Source organism: Theobroma cacao, chromosome 4 (genome assembly GCF_053813885.1).
Source record: "Theobroma cacao isolate CCN51 chromosome 4, ASM5381388v1, whole genome shotgun sequence".
Classification (NCBI taxonomy): domain Eukaryota; kingdom Viridiplantae; phylum Streptophyta; class Magnoliopsida; order Malvales; family Malvaceae; genus Theobroma; species Theobroma cacao.
The window spans coordinates 21,790,302-21,814,519 of NC_142642.1; positions in this window are offsets into that span (position 1 = coordinate 21,790,302).

A 24,218-nucleotide genomic window follows, 5' to 3' on the forward strand; every position below is an offset into this window, starting at 1 on the left:
GATTCAAGAAACATAAGGTAACGATTTTTGTGTTTTAAGCTTATGGTTGGTTAAATCTTTGGAGAAATAATGTGTGAATCATTTTATGGCAGCTATGGTGGCCATGGATGTGAGGAAATTATGAATTTTGTTGGGTGAAATCCAAGCTAAAACCAAATGGTAAGCTTAATGCTACAATTTGAAGCCTATGATTGGCTTAATATGGTGAGAATGACTGTGTGCAATATGTAGGGTTATTGTGATGTCATGGGTATGGTTGGAAGGCAATTATATTAATTGTAAGCTTAGAAATAATTGAGTGAAAGTGAGAATCATTGTTGCTACCATATATGTGGATTATGTGTGGAAATATAAGAAGAATTTCAATGAAAATGGCTAGAAAAGGTTAATATAGATACTAGAGTCATAATTAAGTTGCCGGTAATTATAATTATAGAATTACGCAAGCAAAGGATAAAGGCAACTATGGTAAAAATGTGTCAAGTTATAAGTTAGTTGAATAAGGATTCATGATTGGAGGAAAAAGAGAAGTAGAAATGATGTACACTAAAAATATTGAATTTGGATTGTTGCTAAGAAGTGCAAAAGTCAAGATAGTAGACTGTGGTCGCATGCCGGAGGAAATAACGAATGACCAGCAAGTAGAAATAGCTAGATACGCCTCCGAACTAATAGCAATGTAATATCCCGCTATCGTAAGGTGAGTGAACTTGCATTAAAATGTTTTGAGATAAATGCATAGTGTTTAATTGAACCACCTAGATATGTTTGTTATGCTTTGAGTGATAATGCTGTATAATAGCTATAACCGTGAACATGTGGTGTGGGAGTGCACTTAATGGTGCTGGGGGTGTGCGGTGTGGGAGTGCACATGCTGGTAATGATGTGGGCAGGAGTGCGTGTGATGATATTGAAATGTTCGTGTAGGGAGTGCACATGATGATATTGAAATGTGCGTGTAGGGAGTGCACATGATGATATTGCCTTATGAGTGTAGGGAGTGCACATGAGTTGAGTAAGGCGGCAGTGCTGTACATGTATATACATATATATATATATATATGCTATAGACAAGTTATGAAAAAAAATGTGATTGTACTATATGCTAGAGAATGCCTTTCTGCTGCAGCGAGATTCGTTCTGCTATGCTTGCCTTGCTTAAATTTCCTAAATGTTTTAAAATGAGTTGAAAAATAGCACGGCATCGAGTTTTGTTGATAATATATAAAATTGCATTGTTTTTACACAAGGGCATCATGTTTTCAAAAAGCTCTCCGTATCGTTGCCTTGTTCCCTTTTTATGTTCACTCACTGGGTTTATATTAACTCTTTTTTTTTTAACTTCATGTTTTCAGATTCGAAGGTAGTTGGGACCTAGATTAAAGTGTCCATTTGTATTCGCCATTTGGTAGGTACCATGGTATCCTGTAGTGACACCCACGCCTAAAGTCACTCCGCTCATAGTCAAGGTCTTTTGCCAATGTATATATTTACTGAAATGTAAATTATGAGATTGTTATGCACTCTGTATGTTGCTTGACTACCCATGTTCGTTAGGGTAGAAGAATGATAACCCTATGTTGGGGATGTTATATATATATGCATATATATATACTTGGTTATCAAGATCTAATTTCGAAAAAACATTCATTAGAAATTTTGAGTAATAGATCATAATGAAAGAGAGGTTTGCTTGGGCCTAGTGGGCTATGCCTATTGGGCCCTTGCGCTAGTCATGTCCCAGGAATTAGGCTGTGACAAACTTGGTATCAGAGCTTAGGTTTAGTCGAGTTCTAGGAACTCTTGTGTCAGTCAGCGGAGTTGTCAGAGTTAGTGTAGAGTCTTGTTTATGATTTGTGACTGTAGCATAAGTCATAGACAAGAGGCTATATGAACTTCTATTCCTAGTAACCTACCTATTGCTAACATCATATAAAGGTTATAAGTGGTGCCGTTATCCGGGTTTGAGATGCCACTCGAGACACGAACTGTTGTCGAAAAGATTTGAAAGCAAATGTTCCTAATGAATGGGTACTATAATGACACATCCCTCCAACAAAGGATGGAGGAAAGTGGAGCTGGACTAATAGGACCGTAATAACTTACTCATTTGGTGAAGCTATAATTTGAGCCCATGATTTTCAATGGGAGGAAAATTAGATGACTATGGATTGTATTTGAGATCGATGTAAAGGAACACGTGCGATAATAGTACTAAGGGATGTAATTTGACTGGAATGAATAGTGATTGTTATAATTCACTTGGAGTTTATAAATCTAAGCATTGAGGGAGGTGTAACCTAATACTTACGTGCACGGGGTAAGTGCACTATGTTAATTGAGGTTGATATACAAATTGCTTTAAAGATCAATTTAGGAGTCTATTTGGATTAGTATGCAAACTATGATGAAAATGATTCGACTTGAATTTGATTTCTCCAAAGGTAAGGATTTAGAAGATGTTGATTTTTGGATATGCTCTAAAAGGGAGTTTCTATATGCTAAGTTTAAGAAACTTTGATCTTATGACCGCAAAGGCGAGATACAATAATTAAGTAAATTATTCACTTTATAAATGTAGTGGGTTAAGAATTGAAGAGTAAAGTCAAGATCTCAACGGTAAGTGGTGTACAATTTGATATATATGTAACTAAGAGTTATTGGGAGACAATTACTTAATCAAATTATAATAAATGTTATGGTAAAGGAATATGATTGTTAGTAGTGAAATATGCCTAAACTACAATTTTGGCATACCACAAAAAGGGTGAAATAGACATGTTGAAATTACTGTTCTGATAGCGTATGTATGATAGAAAGTTAGTTTTTCAAATTGTAGTTTTCATGATCATAAAATATGTAAAGGTTATCAATATGTTCGCATACACTTAGAGTTGTAATTTACGAGTTTGGAGAATTGTTTTGATAAAGTAAATTTCCAATATTTGCAACACCGTAGTGCTGACCACTCATTGCCATAGCGCTAGGAACATTTTATGTTAGGAAGCAAGAACAAGATATGAGTGGCATGGAGACAAATTTGCAAGTAGAGTTATGGTCCGTAGACTTAAGGTTCAGCTTTGTTGAATGGAGTTGTAAGGTTTTGGAAAGTATTTATATAAATGAATTGAAAAGTTTCTTTATTACCTTATATAAGGGTATGAAACAAAAAGGGGAGTTAGAGAGTTCTTGAGATAAATTACCATGTGAAGTATTAAGATAAACCTTATGTAGACTAAAGTCAAATCCTAAGAAATAAAAGAGACAAGAGATTAAGCCCTGTTAAAGGCTAAGGAAAAAGTGAATGAAAAGTAAGATAAATGATGGGAGAAGGGTGAATGTTGTTATGACAAGTATAAAAAGCTTAAGGATAATAGATGCAAATATACTAAATTAATTTTGTGTGGTCCGAACTAAGGACAAAGATCCCTTGGGAGATTTGAAAATGATGTCCATTGGGACCAATGAGCTAAAATGCTATTATGCATACATTAAATTATTAAGGTTATGAGTGGCTTTGAAGATAAGCCTTTGATTGTTTAAGTTCTTAATAGAATCTTATTAAAGAAAATGTTTAAATTTTGGAAGTATATGGAAAAGCATAAGAGAATATACTAGCTTAACTTGCTATAAGAGGATGAAATGGGATGGCCATGAGTGGCTCGTGAGCAACCAAGTAATGCACAGGTAAATGTGCAAGGGAGCTATGATTGGTAGATAAGGGTAGAACTTTAGTAATGAAATTGTGTTCACTACTTTAGGCATTGAACTGCAAGGTATGGACTTTCATCCACCTTGTGGACACCCTAATGAGATAAATTCGAGAGATTTCCCACACTGAAAAAACATTAAAGTTCAAAGAACAAATGGCTATATAGTCATGTTGGGGCTCGTGACTGATATGTCACATAAGTATAAAGATATGTTATGAATACAAGGATGCCTGGAAATAGTGGTCTAAGGCAATGATTATCTTGCCATTATGCAGACTTGATGAAGTTATGGTCTCGATATACTGTAGACGTAAGGCATCAATTGTGAAACGCGTTTCCCCCCCCCCCCCCACAAGGTTTGAATTTATTTTGAGTAATTATTAAGGTAAAGTGCCTGATAAGGGTAAGCAAAGGTTGAATTGTGTTACGAATGTTTAGAGAACGAGGGTGATATGGTTTGATTAAATGATACTACCCTTGGTGAGGGAATAGAAATACGCTATTGTAGAGATCCACTTAGAAATAGTTGATGATTTGATATTTTAAGTAATCCTATACGAGCAAAGACTTTGGTAATGAGCTATGACTTAGAGGCATGATAATAGAATATAAATTCTAGCTAAGAAAAATCAGCTTTTAAGATACGTGGTGCTTGGGGATGATGTCAACTAGTGATTTACTTTGATATGAAAATAGAACACATAAACCGGTTTTGAGTATTCCCCACATGATGGTGAGCATGATTCGATTAAACGTAAGAGGAGACGATTTTAAACTAAATTTGATGGCTATTTTAATATTACAAGTGGTTTATTGAACTTTCTATATGTAAAGATTACTTGAAGGCGAAATTTTTGAAAATATATATGGATATATATGTTGCATGTGGGTGAAAAGGAACTCAGACGGAGTTGGTTATAATTTGATTCGATGATGATATCCTATCAACGATTATAGCCTTAGGTAATGACTAAAATAATCTATCGATGATCTTGGCAGTGAATAAGTTGATTATAATTCTATTAGCCTAAAGGTAAGTGTTTATAATTTTGGTATGAGTTTATAAAGTTCTATTATATCGTAATCAAACTTGATGTTTTTGATATAGCCTGAGAGGCTAGGCATCTGAACTAGCTTAATTGCAAGTTGAAAATTGTTAAGCTATTATGAAGTACGCAAATAGAGAAGTATGCCTTAGATTTAATCCCCTAAAGGCTAACGGAATAAAACGTATTAGTACTGGTATAGCTCTAGTATAAAGTTCTGATTTATGGAGATTTAGGAAAAAAACTTATAGCTTATGCATGAAGGTTGTGCATTCAAAATTGTGTAAGAGAAGTTTAAAACTTACCTTGTTTGGCATAAAGCTCATGATTGAAAATAGATGATTCTTTGATTTCAAAGTGCACTTAAGGAAAGATAAGTGTCTAATTTCATCTTCAGGTTGATGAACTAATGAGGTCGTGAGATTTGGTAGTTGAAGTAAATTTGAGGAATCTCAAGTTGGATATGTTGTATGTGACCTATGACTAATAAGTTGGTTATGACTCAGGAATTATAAAGATCGATTAAGTCATGAGGATGCATGCAAGAATATCGTTAATTATTAAAATGCATTGTGGTATAAGTTGAAATTACTTATAGAACACTCGATCATGAAAGTATTAGAGATTATTTTCAAGAATATAGTACTATCGATTATTGGATTTGAATCATTTGCAATGTTAAATATATATGAAATAGATAAAACACTTTGATCCTTATGTATTATGAAATGCTTGAATGGGATTTGTATGGAAGTATGTAAACCAAAATAGAGATTGATTGATGATTTAGACCTATAGTCAATGGTGGGATAAATACTTGAATGTTGGAAGGTTTGATAAAAGATCAAGGTAGAGGAATTGTAAATTGTTATGTGAACATGCATGATTGATAATTTAATGTTGATTTGATTGCAATGCAACTTGAATTAATGGCATAATTGAATTCACTCCATAAGGTGAAGAATAATATTGTTTTGCTCTAAGAAGTGTATGTCACAACCCAAATTCTGGGCCATGATCGGAGCAAGGGCCCAATAGGCATAGCCCACTAAGCCCAAGCAATCTTATTTATGTAATTCTATTTCATCATTCCCACCATCATTTCTAACCACAAATCTTTATTCTCAACTATACGTATTTCGATAATAAACAAGACAACCAAATATTTATATTTGTACTAATCCAAAATATTGTCATTCATTGCCATCTCATAATGGCATCATCATATCACATATACATCTAATGTTTGTAGCCTAAATCTTAGCGATTTACATCCAGTGTAAATCCACATGCAAAATTCTTGACGACTAGCGAAGTGACTTGGGTGAGGGCACAGCTACCAAATGCCATATACCTACCAAGGGGTGAATACGAGTGGCCTCCTTAATCTCGGTCCCAAATAGCTATGGATCTGAAAACATGCAATTTAACAAAGTGAGTATAAACTCAGTGAGTGAACATAAGAAGAGAACAAGCAAAGATAAGGAATGTTTTTAGAAAACATGATGCACTTACGATAAAACCATGCAATTTAATCAAATTTTTGGCTAAAACCCCTCATTTCAAACTTTGAATGTTTAATCCCTTAATGTTACAAGATCCATGATAAACCATGAAGTTGAATAGAATGAAAGTTTCAACAATGACCAAGCAAGACAAGCAAACGGAGGGTTTTCTCGCTGTAGTGATAAGGCATTCTCGATTTGCATATGTTTCGGTTCTTCGAGTGTATCTCCCACTACAAATACCCAATTGACATGATTTTTAGGTCATTAGAAAGCTAAGAGGTTGGGCTACAACTTTGATGTTTACCACTTTGACAGTTTTGATTAGAAAGTTGTCAAAATCTATGTCAAAATGAAAGTACTACATTAAAATTTTGGAACAACCACAGAGTTTCTCGCTGCAGCAAATTCAGAGCATGGATTAAGGCTGCCTACCTGTAACGACCCTTCTTCGGTCGCTACTAGCATCCTAGATCTCAGAGAAAGACCTGCCAAGTCCCAAACAAGCCTTTCTTAAATTACTTGTTAGTTCACTATATACAATCACCATTCCATGTTGGTACTTAAAACATTATTCTATCATATCATGATTTGAACTATAAACATAATAAACAACTCAATCTTTAAACCATTTATTCACAAGTATATACATTGAAATCCATGATCCCCAATTATTTACTTATATCAACATCAATATTCGTTTACAACTTAATAAACAAAGTGCTACGATTCGACCTCTAACAGCGAAGTGACTCAGGATAAAATGCTATGAGATGCCTTTACTTATTTACGGTAGACCGTACACGTCGATGATTACACGCTATGCTGATCCCTATCTGCAAAAAGGGAAAAAGAGGGGTGTGAGTCTCACAGACTCAGTGATCATCGACTCCGTGAGTAGGGTGTAAATGGGAAACAAGCAATAAGGTAAAGATTTTGAATAATAAAGCTTGCCAGAATAGATAAAAATATTTAATTCAAACAGAGATTTGTGCTTTATATGTATAAAAAAAATATCGAGAATCTCTTGTAAGTCATAATCAACCATAATGTATGTCAAATCAAATAAGTTAACTTTTGTGCAGCGAACAGGTTAACAACCATTTTCAAACAAAATCAGTAAAATATCATTTTAAACCTCGTGTTCGTAAAAGATCTCTGTAGTCAAATTTGTCTCATTTATTACTCAAATTAAATCAATAAAGATGGGCAAGCTCCTGCGAAACCAAATACTAACCAGGTTTATACACAGTTCACAAATCACCTTACACGCGAGGGTAAAATTCATATAACAGTAAAACTAGGGGGAGCTGTAGGAAACCGCATAATTTCATTTTCACCATGCAAGAAATAAGAGTTTGAAAACCCAAAGAGATTTTTGTCTCAAGTAGGAAATCAAATAAAATCTGTGGTCTCGCTACCACGTAATAACCTCCAAGAGCCTCGCTCCACCGGATCCCACATGCCATGGCAATCTCAATGATGTTGGCTGCCATAAGAGAATTAAGCAATTATAGTCGCGAAATCATCTAGTGGCCTAGTTACGCATACATATATCACAGGCCATGGTCCCCACCATGCCTAACCGTCCGTCGATGACCTAAAAGTTCTCTAGCTAGAGATCACTCGTGCACGAGGGTCACACTTAACTGAAGTGACAGTCGACCTACTCTCAAATCTCTCGGTTTATAAAACCATTTTAAAAATCACTTTATGTCCTTGAACTTTCGTTTTAAAATTATTTCCAAAGCATTCAACATAGGGTACGATAAAATCTATCATTTCCTCAAAATATTTTTATGCATGAATATCAAAACAATAATTCGCATGGTGAATAAGCAATATAACCATGAATGCACATTGCACAAATATAAGGCACAGATTTTGAGGCAAAACAATGTGAAGGGCTTGTTTCCCGATTTTCAAAACACTTTATATTTAATTTATACGTATTTATTCAAAATGATTTCTAAACATAATTTGCAACCACAATTTCCTAAGATTGCTACCAGCACATGCTATCCACAATTTTTGCATTTAAAATAAATCATACGTATAGGTATATATTTACGAAAATTTTAAAATTGACACCCCCTACTCACCTTATAATAACGGGATATTACATCGCTATTCTACTTGCTGGCTGCTCGTTACTTCCTCCTGCACGCCACTATAGTGCATTATCTTTATTTTAACACTTCCATATTGGGCTAAGTTGGCCCAAGTTTCCATCTTTATTTTCTCTTTTGGACTTTTCTTTCCTTGTTGCCATTGGCCCTTCTCATGGGCTCTTTCCATTTCTCCTTATTGGGCTATGCCCACTCCCCTTTTTTCTTTTTTTTTTCCATTTCTTTCTCTCTCTTTTGCTCCTCTTCCTCATCAGTCGGTAGCACCTTCCTTTTCCCTCTTTTTTTTCCTTTCTTCTCCCTTCTTTCTCTCTCACAACCGGTGGCACCGCCAAAAACCCAACTTCCTCTTTTTTTCTTCCTCCAAATTCCAGTAGCCAACACTCTTGTTTTCCCCTCTCAAAATTAGCTGCACAGCTCTTTCTTTCCTCTCTCAAAATCAGCTTCTTCCTCCCTTTTATTTTTGCTCCATAAATGGCTTCCTCCTTTCCCTCTTTCACCGTCGGTCACCTTTATTTCCTTCTTCTTCTTTCTTTTCTTCTTCTTCTTTGGCTAGCCACTCTCTAGATTTTTTCTTCCTTTTTCTCTCTCTGTTTCATCTCTTTTATTTCTCTTTCCTTTCCTTCTTTTTCTTATCCTTTGCCGACCCCATCATCATCATCATTTTTTCTCTATCTTTTTCCTTCACTCCATGTGCCCTGCCCCTACCTATTCAACACAAAAATATTAGTTTAGCTTCTTATTTGACCACATGGGCAGCTGCCCATGTTGTTCTTTCCCTTTTTTTTTTTTACAATTATATATATACATTTTATATTCATTTACTATTATTATTATTTATTTTATTTTCTCAAAATAATAAAATTTATATACAAATTCCGAACTTCTTTGTGTTTGCTACACAATCCTCAAGTTTTCGTATTTTAAAATTGGTCTTTCTGACACGTGTAAAAATTCTAATTTCCTTCTATCTTCCTTCTCTTACATGTGTACAACCAAAATATCGAAGTTGTTCTTCAACGCGGTATCACCTTAATATTTAAATATTGATTTACCCGCGTTAGGTCTATTTAATAAAATCACGCAGTTTCACTTACATCATTTATCTCCAAAATTCATTTGTACTTCTTCTCTCCCACTTAAATTAGTCATAGAACCTTTTTTCATGACTAATTTCGACAATCAATAAAACATTAATATTTTAATATTATTTATTTATAAAATAAAATAATATTTTATTTCAAAATGGTTTTCTCACCCATACCTGTTTTTCAATCCTTAATTTACATCAAGTGACTCTTCGTTTTATCAATAGGGTCTTATTGACGACTAAACGAGGGTACGGGGTGTTACACTACCTGAAAGTTTCTTGCTGCAATGAAAATGAATCTCGCTGCAATGAGAAACAGAGCAATTTAGTTGAAAGGGTCTTGTTACGTCAAAAAGCCATTTTCTTCCTGAAATGAAAAGCAATTTGGGAACAATTAACAATGCCAACATACAACACAATCATAAATATTTTCATAAACTTTCTATAACATATATATATACATACATCATCATGCATACCATCCCGCCACACTCAGCTCATGTGCACTCCTTACACGCACAATGCAATATCATCATCATGTGCACTCCCTACTCGCACATAGCCGAGTCATCATCATCTCATGTATACTCCCACACTACACATAGCTAGGTCATCATCAACTCATGTGCACTCCCACACCGCACATAGCTGGGTCATCATTATCACACAAAAGGAGCATCCAAAGCATAATATACATATCAATATAATATGATAACGCATGAACTTTTCATATTGCACATTTCACAAGATAAAAACATTTCATCAAGGGCTTGTTCCCCAAGTATATTTTTTTAAAGAAAAAATAAATGAAACTTTCAACTGATTTATTTAAACATGTAGGCACTTCCCAAAACATTTTGAAATCCAAGTTCACTCACCAGTTTTTGTTGATATTTTGGTGGGCTCTAACTTCAATTAATGTTCTGAATGGAGGTGTGGTTTTGTTGGAACCTATCACACACAACAACATCGCCATCAACCCAACTAGGCGTTAATACCATTCCGAAAGCTATTTCCTAAATCAAGTTCTACTAGTCATTTATAACTAACTTCCAACAATTACTAAATGGCTATTATTTGCACTACTCTAGTCACACTAAAAATGAATAAACAACCTCAACAATAAAACACTCACAAATCTAATTACTAGACATTATCAACAACTAAAGAGATTAACCCTAACTCATACTCACCTTGATGGTCTTTATAGTTGAATTCTCTTTCAAAATTCTTCAAGCTAATAAAGGAAATCACTCTGTCTCTCTACATGTCCAGCTAGTCAGTGAATGTACTAAAGAAAGACTTTTGAAGGCTATTGAGGTGTAAAAGTGGAAGAGCATGAAAAACCCTATGAAGGAGTGGGCAAAAGCATGAAACTTGGACTTTCTATGAGAGATTTATGGAGGATTCAAGGTTTTCTTCCCATAGAGGGTGAAGAAAACATGAAATGGAGATAAGAGATGGATGGACAAAGAAGCTACTGAAAATTGCTAGAACTTAGATATTTATATCTAAAGTTTATCCAATTCCTCATGTAAATTACCAAAATGCCCTTAACAAGGTCACTTTGTGTTTCTCCTATCCTTTGTGCAACCTTTTTACGCTTTTGACACTGAGACAAAGTCCATAATAGTCTAAAAATACTCGGGTTCATGAAAACGTAAAAATTTAGACCCGAGATGTAAAATGACCATTTTGCCCCTATTATGAAAATTATCAGTGTTTCTGTCTTCTTCATTTATTTTATCATCATTCATTTATTCCTTAGGCTTACTTAGACCATGATAATATTAGAAAACTACTTCCAAGAGCTCACCATGAGAAATGACAAAATTACCCTTGGTTCGTGTTATCGTGTCTACTTCCAGTTATGGGTCTATGAAGGTTGAGGTTTCACAATAAAAGGGAACTAGGTGTCACAATCTCCCCCACTTAAATAGAACTATCCTCGAATTCACGTCGGTGTCAAGTTATTAATCTCACTTTATGATCTTATTCCATTCTTTCTTTTATAGGGAATTTTGATTTATGCACTTCATTACCTTCAGTTCGACTAAAAGATTTTACAAGATCAGGGTACGTAACTTATATCTATTATCATCTTCAAGTCAGAACCGCGATATTTTTCACTAATGTTCTCTCTTTATCATTGAGCCATCGAGCATGCATTTATCTTCCATCATTAACCCCGAATCATAACTCCAGCTCAATCATAGCGATTTCGATCATATATTATACTTGCTTATGTATACCTAATCATCATCTTATTACCTCATTCCCTGTCAACTGCTCGACATTCATTCCTTCATTTTACCCTTATACACTATTGCATAACTTATGGAATTATAAATATGTCCTACTCATTCCTATACATATTTTCACATAAGGGGAAATTGAATCTTTTAACCATTCCCTCACTATTCATGTTTATTTTGTGTTTATGCAACTTAAATCTTCTTACTCATATTAGTCCATCTTGAATGTCTTAATCACGTTATAGATTACATTCCCTTGATATCCTCTCTTTGACTGTTTCTCCAAATTTCTTATATCAACATAGCTCAACTTTTGATGAGATCTCTTTTTGTTGTACTACCCACACAATTCATCAAATATATCATGTTCAAATTTTGAATCACTAGGAACAATTCTTTACCTTAGTTGGTTACGTCATCAATTCCACACATACGTATGTACACACACTTCTAAATGTCCACATTCCTTATTATGTGTGAGGATCATTGTGTTCAAGCACCTTCGAGCTAAATTTCACTTCTATTCATTCCTATCCATAACGAAGACTCAATATAATAAGTCTCATAATACATGTCAACATTCTCATATTTGATCTACGAACATTGGGGAATAATCAATTTTTGATTGCCTTTTTTAGATGTTTAAATTATCATTCAACTTGTGTCTTACCATAAGTTATCTCTTACGTAATCCATACGAATTCTCATCATGCCTACACATAACTTCACATCATTTGCATGCTTATACTCCCTTCTTATCATTTCCAATTATATACTGAAGTTTCATTGTACTATATATATCCTTGCACCACAATCTCATTAGTCACATTTCACTTACTAAATATCATTTTCATTATCTTGCAATCCAATATGCGTAAATGCTTTATAACCTCATTGATCCTTCAAAGGTTCATTTTTGTTGATCATTGCATCTTATGCAATACCATAATCCCTAAAAGTCATCTTTATATATCCCTTTTGCAATTTCATATTAACTAGTCACTTAAGTCTTAAAATCATTCGAATCATGCATGCCTCATGCATTTTCCAATTCCAATTTCCATAATACGTTAGAAGGTTTCCATTATCCAACTTCATTATCAAAGTTACCTTCAATCATCATTTACATTATTTTTTTATACCAATATAGCATCAGTCTCCTTTAGCTAATTTACAATTTGTACTGGAAATTACAAGATTGAGAACAAGGTTCTTCTCAAGTATCCCTCCATGTCAATGTGAGTATCACTCTTGACTTATAGCTTCCCTTTTTTTTGTAACAACCTAACTTAATGCTTGTTTTCACAAGATTCGCAGCAAGATTCCTCTTGAGTATTTCCTTGCAGATACTCACCTTAAATTTATATCTCACTGCATATAATTATTTAACCCATGGTCTAGCCGTTAGGCTTTTTAGCAAGTTTCCAATTTCCAAATGTTATACTTGCCACGTATGATTGGTAATTCCTTCTCAAAGATGTTGGTGCATTCCTGAAACACTTAATCACTTATTGGCTCCTTAAACTTCTAAGCATATCATTCCAAAAAGGCATGCACTTATTCACCAAGGTATTTAAATGCGTGCTCATCTATTCATACTTCAATTTATCTTCATTGGTTTCTAGCATGCCATATAATTGGCCTTGTGTTGTTACTAACCCTCTTCATTCAACTAAGTCAAGACGAGATTTGTAAATCTTCATAGCAATACTTTATATTAACTTATTTGCTATGCTACCCTTGTAATCCCTGATTCACAATTTCATCACCTGGTATTGACATCCCTTGTAGATGTCCCATACCTTCATCTAACCTTTCACTCATTTTTTTTCCTTAGCCTTTAACAAGGCTTAACTTCTTGTCTTCTTTATTCTTAGGATTTGACTTTAGTAAACATGTTATTCATTTTAATACTTCACATGGTAGTTTATCTCAATGTAGCTGTCTCAAGAACTCTTTAACTTCTCTTTCTTTTACTTACATGCCCATATATAAGGCATTAAAGAAACCTTTCAACTTATTCATATAAACACTCTTCCAACGTACTTAAAACTCCAAATAACAAAGCTCAACATCAATACCAATGACCATAATTCAACTTGTGAGTTTCATTTTTATGCCATTCACAGTTTGCTCATGCTTTCTAGCCATAGGGGGGTTCTTAAAGCGGCAGCATTGGGCAGTTAGCGCTATGACATTGCAACTGCTGGAATTTACTTTATCAAAGAAATTATTTTACCTTTAAGACTACTATACCAATCATTCTCAATAGCATGGCTTTCCTTTAAGCCTATACCATAGTTCCCATCAACAAGTGTATTTTCATTTTGCTTATCATACGTATTAGACCAAGTCAATACTTTCAACTCATATTATCCTTTAGCACTCATCAACAATCATTAAGTCCCACCTTAGGACATTCTTTCCATATTGTGTAATGACTTCCCAAGATATATATATATATATATATATAACACCACTCACATAATTATTCATTATTTATGGCATCCCACCATTTTAACCATCCATAATTAATTGTCTTTCTTATCTCGTAACTCAAATAGTTTAATGACATTTCAGTACAAATGACCATAAAAATAATTCATCTTTCTGCACATTCTACATTCACAATTTTTCATTAAATCAAGAATTCATCTTTCCCAAGTTCCATAATTTACCTCCAATGGGCTATATTCGTGTCAGATTATCATTTTATAATGTCAGGGCACCATGTGCCTCCATTCTTACCGCCAATCATACTTTATAAGAAACAATTAAAAGACTTTCATACCTTTTTCTTCTTTTGTGCATTGCACAACTCTTTAGGACCTACCTACACACTATAGCCACTTGACCAACGAATCATCCTTTTTTACCTTTTTTCCTGTTTATCCAGCATATGCCCCTTAACATTCTCATCCACAGGAATATCGGGTCATAATTCACTCAACACTTAAGTTTACAATTCTCAACTTAATCACATTAACCATTCAAAGTGTCATCTATAGTCTCATTAATTTCGCTCATATTCTCTCAAATTATAACTGCAATTGAAATTTCAAATTTTCACCTTTCCATGAGTAACTGGTAATCATTTGTTAAGTCTCATAGTTGTTTATACCATTAATGACTTTCCACGTCGACCTGTAATAATTATATGAGGTGACTAGCCAAACCATTAAGGTGAATATCTTTACTCAATAATTATATTACTAGTCCACCTCTGTTATACCATAAGATTTCCATATGCACCAAGTCATTTAAACAGCTACTTCATAATTCGTTCGAGTCACACGAAAATAAAAGCCGAACTCTTAAGTCTTTTGTACAGATAACTATTACTACTTCATTTATATCACGTCTGCTTAGACTTAAAGTAATATAAAGTTCAAAGAAATTACTAAGCGTCCTTAGGATCTCCGTCGCGTTGATTCGAACACATCGACGGATCCTCCTCTAGGTCCTCTTCAGGATCCTCTTGTTTCCTATTCTTCCAAGCTTGTTGTTGCCTCTCAAATTCCTCCCTACTCACAAGTGCAGCACTTATTCCACATCTAGGGGAAAGTGTTGGACAACGGTTACCTTCCTAGGACGAATATCTCCTTTTGCATTTGCCTCTTCTATCTTTTTCTTATACCATTCCTCTAGTAATTTGTTCATGCATCCTTGAATACCAAAGTTGTCCTTATTTGCAAGGCTTTCACTACTTTCGAGACCTTTCCCTTTACGAAATATTATTTCCACTCCCGATGGAATCCGTTCATCAGGAAGTTGGAGTGAATTACTAGCCCCGCTTTTAACCTTTAGTGCATAACAACTCCGAGCTGTACAGTCCATAGATCCCTCTTTAGCATTAGGGGACCTTTCCCGTTTCTTCCCGCTACTGCTCATGTTATGTCACAAGGGCACCTCAAACCTGTACACAAACATGCATTAATTCTTAACCTTTTAGTACTAAGACAAAGGTAGGCTTCTAGATGAAAAAGAGTTCATGTAACCTCCTTCCCTTGATTCGTGTTGCGCACCCACAAACTAAGAACAGGACTCCGCACTAACTCTAACAACTCCGCTGACAAATACAAGAAATCCTAGGACTCAGTTAAACCAAGGGCTCTGATACCACTTTTGTCACAGCTCAAATTTCGGGCCATGACCAGCGCAACAGGCCCAATGGGCACAGCCCACTAAGCCCAAGCAAGCGTATTTATGAAATTCTATTTCGTCATTCCCACCATAATTTCTAACCAAAAACTTTATTCTCAACTATACGTATGTCAATACTAAACAAGATAACCAAATATTTATCTTTGTACTAATCCAAAATAATGTCATTCATTGCCATCTCATAATGGCATCATCATATCACATATACATCTATTGTTTGTAGCCTAAATCTTAGCAATTTACATCCAGTGTAAATCCACATGCAAAATTCTTGACAACTAGCGGAGTGACTTGGGTGAGGGCACAGCTACCGAATGCCATATACCTACCAAGGGGTGAATACGAGTGGTCTCCTTAATCTCTGTCCCAACTAGCTACGGATCTTAAAACATGCAATTTAAAAGAGTGAGTATAAACTTAGTGAGTGAACGTAAGAAGGGAACAAGCAACGATAAGGAATGTTTTTAGAAAACATGATGCACTTACGATAAAAGCATGCAATTTAATCAAATTTTTGGTTAAAACCCCTCATTTAAAAATTTGAATAATTAGTCCCTCAATGTTACAAGATCCATGATAAACCATGAAGTTGAACAGAATGAATGTTTCAACAATGACCAAGCAAGACAAGCAAACGGAGGGTTTTCTCGCTGCAGTGATAAGGCATTCTTGATTTGTATATGTTTTGGTTTTTGAAGCATATCTCTTAGTACAAAATTCTAATTGACATGATTTTTAGGTCATTAGAAAGATAAGAAGTTGAGATACAACTTTGATGTTTACTACTTTTCCCAATTCTGATAAAAAAGTGGTCAAAATCTGTGTCAAAATGAAAGTACTGCACCAGAATTTTGGAACCACCTGAGAGTTTATTGCTATAGCGAAATTCAAATCATGGATTAAGGCTGCCTACTTGAGAGTTTCCCGTTGTAGAGAAAATGTGTCACGACCCAAATTTCGAGTCATGATCGGTTCATGGGCCCAATAGGCATAGCCCACTAAGCCCAAGCAAGTCTATTGATATGACCTGTTCATCATTCCATCAAAAGTTCCTAAAGTCACATTTCATAATTCAAATTCAAAATAATGCTAACCATTGCCAACTCATAATGGCATTACCAATCAAAATATACATATATTATTTAAAACATACATCTTAATAATTTACATCGGGTTTGTCTATACACAACAAAAGGGATACTTGACTTTCAGCGGAGAGACTCGAGAGAAAGTACAACTATTGAATGCCAAGATACCTACCAAATAAATGAATCTACGAAGGCACCTCGACCTAGTTACCGACTGCCTCCTGATCTGAAAACATGAAGTTGAAAATAGTAAGTATAAACCCAGTGAGTGAACAAAGGAAGGGAACAAGCAAGCGATACAAAAAGTTTAAAGAAATCATGATGCACTTATTTTCAAAGACAATGCAATTTAGTTTAGTTCTTATTAAAACTCCTCATTAAACCCTTAATTGGTTAATCACTTGATGATGAAGAATCCATGCACAACAAAGAATTTGAAGAGTGAAAACTTTAGTAGCATTCAAGCAAGTCGAGCGAAATGACTGATCCTCGCTGCATCGGAAAGGCATTCTCGCCAAAACCCCTCATTTTAAACTTAATTAATTAATTCCTTGATGTTAGAAGTCCATGATCAATTATGATGTAAAAGAAGTGGAAAATAGGGTAGAATCCAAACAAGGTAGCAAGAGCGACAGAAAGTTTCTCGCTGTAGCGAGTTACAAGACTACAGCCAGCCTCCCAACCCTAGAGTTTCTCGCTGTAGCGAGAAGTAGAACACCAAAAAAAAGTTCTCATTATATCAAGAAAAGGCCATTCTGCTGCAATGACAAAATCAACTAGAAAATACTTAGTAATTTCCAGGGTTTAACATGCAAGATTTCACATACATTACAACCATATATGTGAGACCCTATCAAGCTCGATTAAAAGACGGTATTATACCGAGTGGTACAACTACGTTAAATCGAGTCTTGAACTAATTCAAATAGAAATTCTAAGAGGAAATTGAAAATTTTGAAACCCACAGAATGGCTTAGAATAGTGATTCGGAGTTCAAGGTCCAATTTGGAGTCCATCAGGAAAATTGACAGATTAGGGACAAAACGATCATTTTACCATATGATGATTAAATGGAGATTTTTAGCCAAGATTTGATCACATTTGACCAAGAATAATTATATGAGATATAATTATGATTATCTGAGTATAAAATGATGTTTAGTAGTGAAAAATTGTGATTCCTAGTATTTTTGGAGCACGAGGGCAAAATGGTAATTTTGCCACTAGAGGACTAAACAGGAATCTTTATAAAATAATATTTTTGCTCCATTTGGTTAATATTGATCAATATTAGTGTTATTTGAGGTTGAAAAGTAGAAATAATGTGATTTCGGTACATTTCGGAGTATAGGGGCAAAATCGTAAATTTTTTGCTTCGGGGGTAAATCGGTAAATTTTTCACCCCAGCACTTGTCAAGACCAAGGGATTTTAATTGTGGTAGGATTGGATAAGTACCAGAATATTTGTGGTGGAAAATTAAGAAGAAAAAGTCAAAAAGTTAAAAAATTGGGCCAATAAGCATGTGACACGTGGCATGCTTGATTATTTTATTGTTTTCTATAGAAATGAGCCCATTAAATCCCCAATTCTCTCACCATATTCTGCCTAGGCAACCAGCAACAAGAACAAAGGAAGAACAAAGGGAAAAACAAGAAAACCTAGGTGGAAATTCAAAGAAAAAGTGAAGAAATCAAGGAAACAAGCTAGGTAAGTTAGAATTTCTTTAATTCTCCTTGATACCTAGCTTACCCATGCTTTTGTTCTTGATTTCCATGGTTGAATATTGAGTTATCATGATGAATTCAATTCTGAAAAATGGGCATGGAAGAGGAATTGTTGTTGGAATAATTTGATTTTAGACTATGCTAGTGTTTAGGGATAGTTAAGCATGGTTATGAACAAAAACACAAAAGAAATATTCAATTTCTCTAGGGTTCCTTGTTGGTCGAACCATGAGGGCTGAATATCAATGGGGGATTGTTTTTATTTCAAGGAAAATGGCTTGGAAATATGATGAATTAAGGTGAAACGGTTATGCAGAAAAATTTCGGTGCTAGTGCACCAAATGATAGAATTTTTCTATAAGGAACTGTGAGGGTTCTAATGCTGAGTTTGGCTTTATTTAAATGGTATGTGGTAAATTAAGGTATTAGAGGAGAAATGGATTAATTTGGAGTGAAATTGGACGCATTGGCCAATTTATCAGATAAAAAATCGACTTAGGCCAATACCGGGTCTAGATGGCTACCCGTGCATTTTTTATTTCATATCATACATATATCGAGCCTAAAATAGCTTATGACTGTTCGACACAATTTAATTGGAATATGTGTCATGGATTATTGCTAGGTGGTGAGCCATTGGATACGGGTAAAGGACTGTACCCGCGGACTGAAAATAGGAGTATTTCTACTCCTAATACCGGTGAGTGGACTTGCATTTCAAATTTGTTTTGGGGAATATGAAAGATTCTATCAAACTTGTCTTAGAAAATGTACCTTGGGAACAAGCTTTTAGTAAAATGATTTTATATTGTGAAAATGTGCTATACAATGGTTTATGTGTTATCACAATATGATAAAATACATGATATCCATTGGATGCTTCTTTACATGTTGATTTGAACCCGGCTATGTGCGAGTAGGAGTGCACATAAGCCGTTGCTAACCCGATTATGTGCGAGTAGTAGTGCACATAAGCTGTTGCTGACCCGACTATATGTGAGTGAGAGTGCACATAAGCCGTTGTTGCCTCCGTAGCGAAGGGGGGGATGCTCTGTGATCTCCCACCCCTCCGCCTAGGAGCTTGGAAGATGAGGGAAGGGACTGCTCCGTTGCTTCGTGATCCGGAGTGAAGTGCACCTCTTGCCGAGTGAAGGGGGGAAGCTTGGAAGATGAGGGAAGGGACTGCTCCGTTGCTTCGTGATCCAGAGTGAAGTGCACCTCATGCCGAGTGAAAGGGTAGGTATGGTTTGTGGTGAAGCATGACTCTCCGCCTAGGAGCTTGGAAGAGGAGGGAAGGGACTACTTCGTTGTTTCGTGATCCGGAGTGAAGTGCACCTCTTACCGAGTGAAGGGGGGGAAAGCTTGGAAGAGGAGGGAAGGGACTGCTCCGTTGCTTCGTGATCCAGAGTGAAGTGCACCTCTTGCCGAGTGAAGGGGGGGGATGCTTCGTGATCTCCCACCCCCTAGTGACAATAGCATAAGCCGTTGCATATGAGATGATGATGATGGGATGATGTGTATGATGATGATGAGGGGATGGTGTGCATGTTGATGATGGGTATATGGTTGTAAATGCAAATATGTAAGCATTTGTTTTGTTGAAATTTAGAAGTTTACATGTGTTACATGTTGCTATTATTATTTTAGCAGGATGACTTGTTTTAAGGGAAAAAGGAGACTTTTTCCTTGATGTTCTGGTTCTCGCTGCAGCGAGAATGAAGTTCGCTACAGCAAGAAACTTTCTGTCCATTTTGCTAACTTGTGGGTTTTTGCCATATATCCCATTTCTTTGGTACCATAGTTGAGCATGGATTTTTGTAAAGTGATTTACTCATGTGGGGTTTACATGAGGGGTTTAAAGGAGCTAAAGCAATTGCATGGTTTTGAGAAAATGAATGCATCATGATTTCGATAAACATTCCTTATGGTATGCTTGTTCCCTTCTTGTTCACTCACTGCATATTGTACTCACGTTTTATAAAAATTCATGTTTTTAGATCAGGTGACTGTTGGACCCTAGATCGAGGAGTCCTCGTAGTGCATCTCCTGGGTATGTGTCTGGCATTCGATAGTAATCCCTTTTATTGTAAATGTCTCCGCTGGAAGTCATGGGTCCTTTTGTAGTGTGAATACAATCTAACAATGTGAATATGTGTATGCAATGTAAATTGCTAAATACATGACTGGTATAGTGCATGTATATTATTATCGATAATGCCATTGTGTTTTGGCTATGTTCACACCCGGAAAAATGTGTGTATGTGTATGCATGATATGATAAATTTGTTAAGCAAAGGTAAATGGATAGGCTTGCTTGGGCTTAGTGAGCTATGCTCATTGAGCTCATGCGCCGGTCATGGCTCGGGAAATTGAGTCATGACAATATACCATGCTCATGACCTTTCTATTGCATAAATATATATATATATATATATATACATATATAAACACCAATACCACCACTGTCTCACCCAGCTCATGTGTAACCCCCACATCGCGCACATAGTTGGATTCATCGTGTGCATCCCCTACATCGTGTACAGCTAATACTGCCGTGTGCATCCCCCACATCGTGCACCGGCAATATCATCATCCACACTCCCGCACCTGTCATCACCGGCATGTGCATCCCCCACATCGCGCACACGCACAGTTATATTTATTACACAATATTAACTATCAATAACAACATATATATATATATATATATATATTAGCATCCTATAGGAGCACAAGGATTCATCATATTGCACACTCACCACATAAAACATTTTAATAAAGGCTTGTTCCCATGCATAATCTTTAAGGAAAAATCAAATAAAAATCATTCACATGTGTCACGACCCAAATTTCGGGTCATGACCGGCGCATGGGCCCAATGGACATAGTCCACTAAGCCCAAGCAAGCCTCTTAATCTGACATGTTCATCATTCCATCATAAACTGCTAAGTCGCATTTCATAACTTAAGATCAAAATAATATTAAACATTTGCCACCTCATATTGGATACTAAACAAGTGTATATACATTATCTACAACATGTAACTTAATAATTTACATTAGGTTTGTCTATACACAATAAAAGAATACTCGACTTCCAGCGGAGGGACTCGGACGAATGTACTGCTACTGAATGTCGAGACACCTACCAAAAGATGGATACAAGTCTACGAGGACACCTCGTCCTAGTTATTGGCTACCTCGTGATCTGAAAACATGAAGTTGAAAACAGTAAGTATAAACCTAGTGAGTGAACAAGCAAGGGAACAAACATACCATAAGGAACGTTTAGCGAAATCTTGATTTATTCTTCTTCAAAACAATGCAATTTGTTTTTGTTCTTATTAAAACCCCTCATGTAAACCCCACATGAGTAAATAACTTTATGAAAGGGTCTATATTCAACAAAGGATTTGGAGAGTGAAAACTTTAATAGCATTCATGCGAATCAGGTCAAATAAACGACAAGTCCTCGCTGCAGCGAAAAGGCATTCTCGCTGCAGCGAGAATGAATTTTTGTTGCAGCGACACTTGATTTAAATTATCAACTAACCAAGAGTTTCTTGACTGGCCAAGGGTTTCTCACCAAACCTCCTCATATTAAGCTTAATGTTGGAAATCCATGCTCAAATATGATAGCAAAGAAGTGGAAAATAAGACAACAATTGATCAAAATGAGGTGAAAAACAGAAAGTTTTTCACTGCAGCGAGATTTTGGTCATAAAAGAGAAAGTTTCTCGCTGCAGCAAGATTCATTCTCGCTGCAGCGAGAAGATATAGTACCTTTCTCGTTGCAGCGAGAATCGATTTTCGCTGCAGTGAATTTCTGGCCAGCCAACCCTTCAAAACTCGAGAATTTCTCGTTGAATCTCGCTACAGCGAGAATCAGAACATCAATAAAAAGGTTTTCTTTTCCCTTAAAACAAAGCCATTCTGTTAAATAACAACAGCAACATGTAACACATGTAGACTCTCAAATTTCAACAAATCAAATGTTCACATTTTTGCATTACAACCATATACCATATATGTATATATATATATATATATATATATATATATATATATATCAATCATCATGTACACCCTCCCATTATCATCATCTCATATGCAACGGCTTATGCGCACTCCCACTTGTACATAGTCGGGTTAGCAATGGCTATGTGCACTCCCATTTGCACATAGTCTGGTCAACAACGGCTTATGTGCACTCCTACTCTCACATAGTCGGGTCCACATCAAAATACAAAGAAGCACCCAATGCATATCATGCATATTATCATATTGTGATAACACATAAAACGTTGTATAGCACATTTTCACAATATAAAATCACTTCACCAAAGGCTTGTTCCCAAGGTATATTTTCAAAGACATGTTGGATAAAATCATTCACATTCCCCAAAATAATTTTGAAATGCAAGTCCACTCACTAGTATATTGTTGAGCCTTTCGTTGACTCTAATTTCCCTAATTGTCCAAATGGGATTATGGGGCTTCCTTGAAACCAACCATCACATTAACATCACCATTATATTAATTCACATACTATAAACCCTAAAAGCTATCACTTAACTAGCTTTCAATTGCCATTTTAAATGGCTATCTATGTTCACTACCTAATCACATTAGAGTCAATACACAATCTCAACAATAAACTCACAAATCAATCACTAAACATTATCAACACTTAAAACTCAATTATAATTTACTACTCACCTTGATAGCTTTGTAACTTTGAAATTCTTTCCAACAATTCCCAAGCTTATTATAGGGCTTTTTTCTCTTTCTCTCTCTAAACACTTAGCTAGTGAGAGAAAGTATGGAAGTAGGATTTTTTTCAAGGGTTTTAAAGTGAGAGAGTGAAAGAATACAAGGATTCTAGTCAAAAATGGCTAAAAGGTATGAAAACTAGAGCTAGAGAGAAAAAATTATCTCCATATCAAGCTTCCATGGAGGATGGAAACAACGTGAGATGGGAAGAAGAGAAGAAGAAGAAGCTGCTGGAAATTCAAGAAGCTGTTGGAAGAAAGAGATATTTATAGCCCAAGCTTATCCACTCTAATAAAATTACCAAAATGCCCCTCCACAAATTAACTTATTCTCTTCCAATCTTTTATGCAATCTTTTTACTCTTTTGACACTGGGACAAGGTCCATAATGGTCTAGAAATGTTTCGGTTCATGAAAACTTAAAAATTTTGACTCAAGATGAAAAATGACCATTTTTCCCCTGTTGTGAAAATCATCAAAATTTTTGTTTCCTTGTCATTTTACCCATATTTTCATCATTCATTTATGGCTTAGGCCTACTTAAGCCATAATATTGTTTAAAATCTTACTTTTACGGGTTTGATAAGGAAATGATGAAATTACCCCTGATCAAGGATATCACGTATACTTCCCTTTACGAGTCTATAAAGGTCAAGGTCTCACAACATGCTTAATCCAAATACCAATACATTTCCCAAAATATTTTTAATGCATGTTCACTCACCTTGGTGAA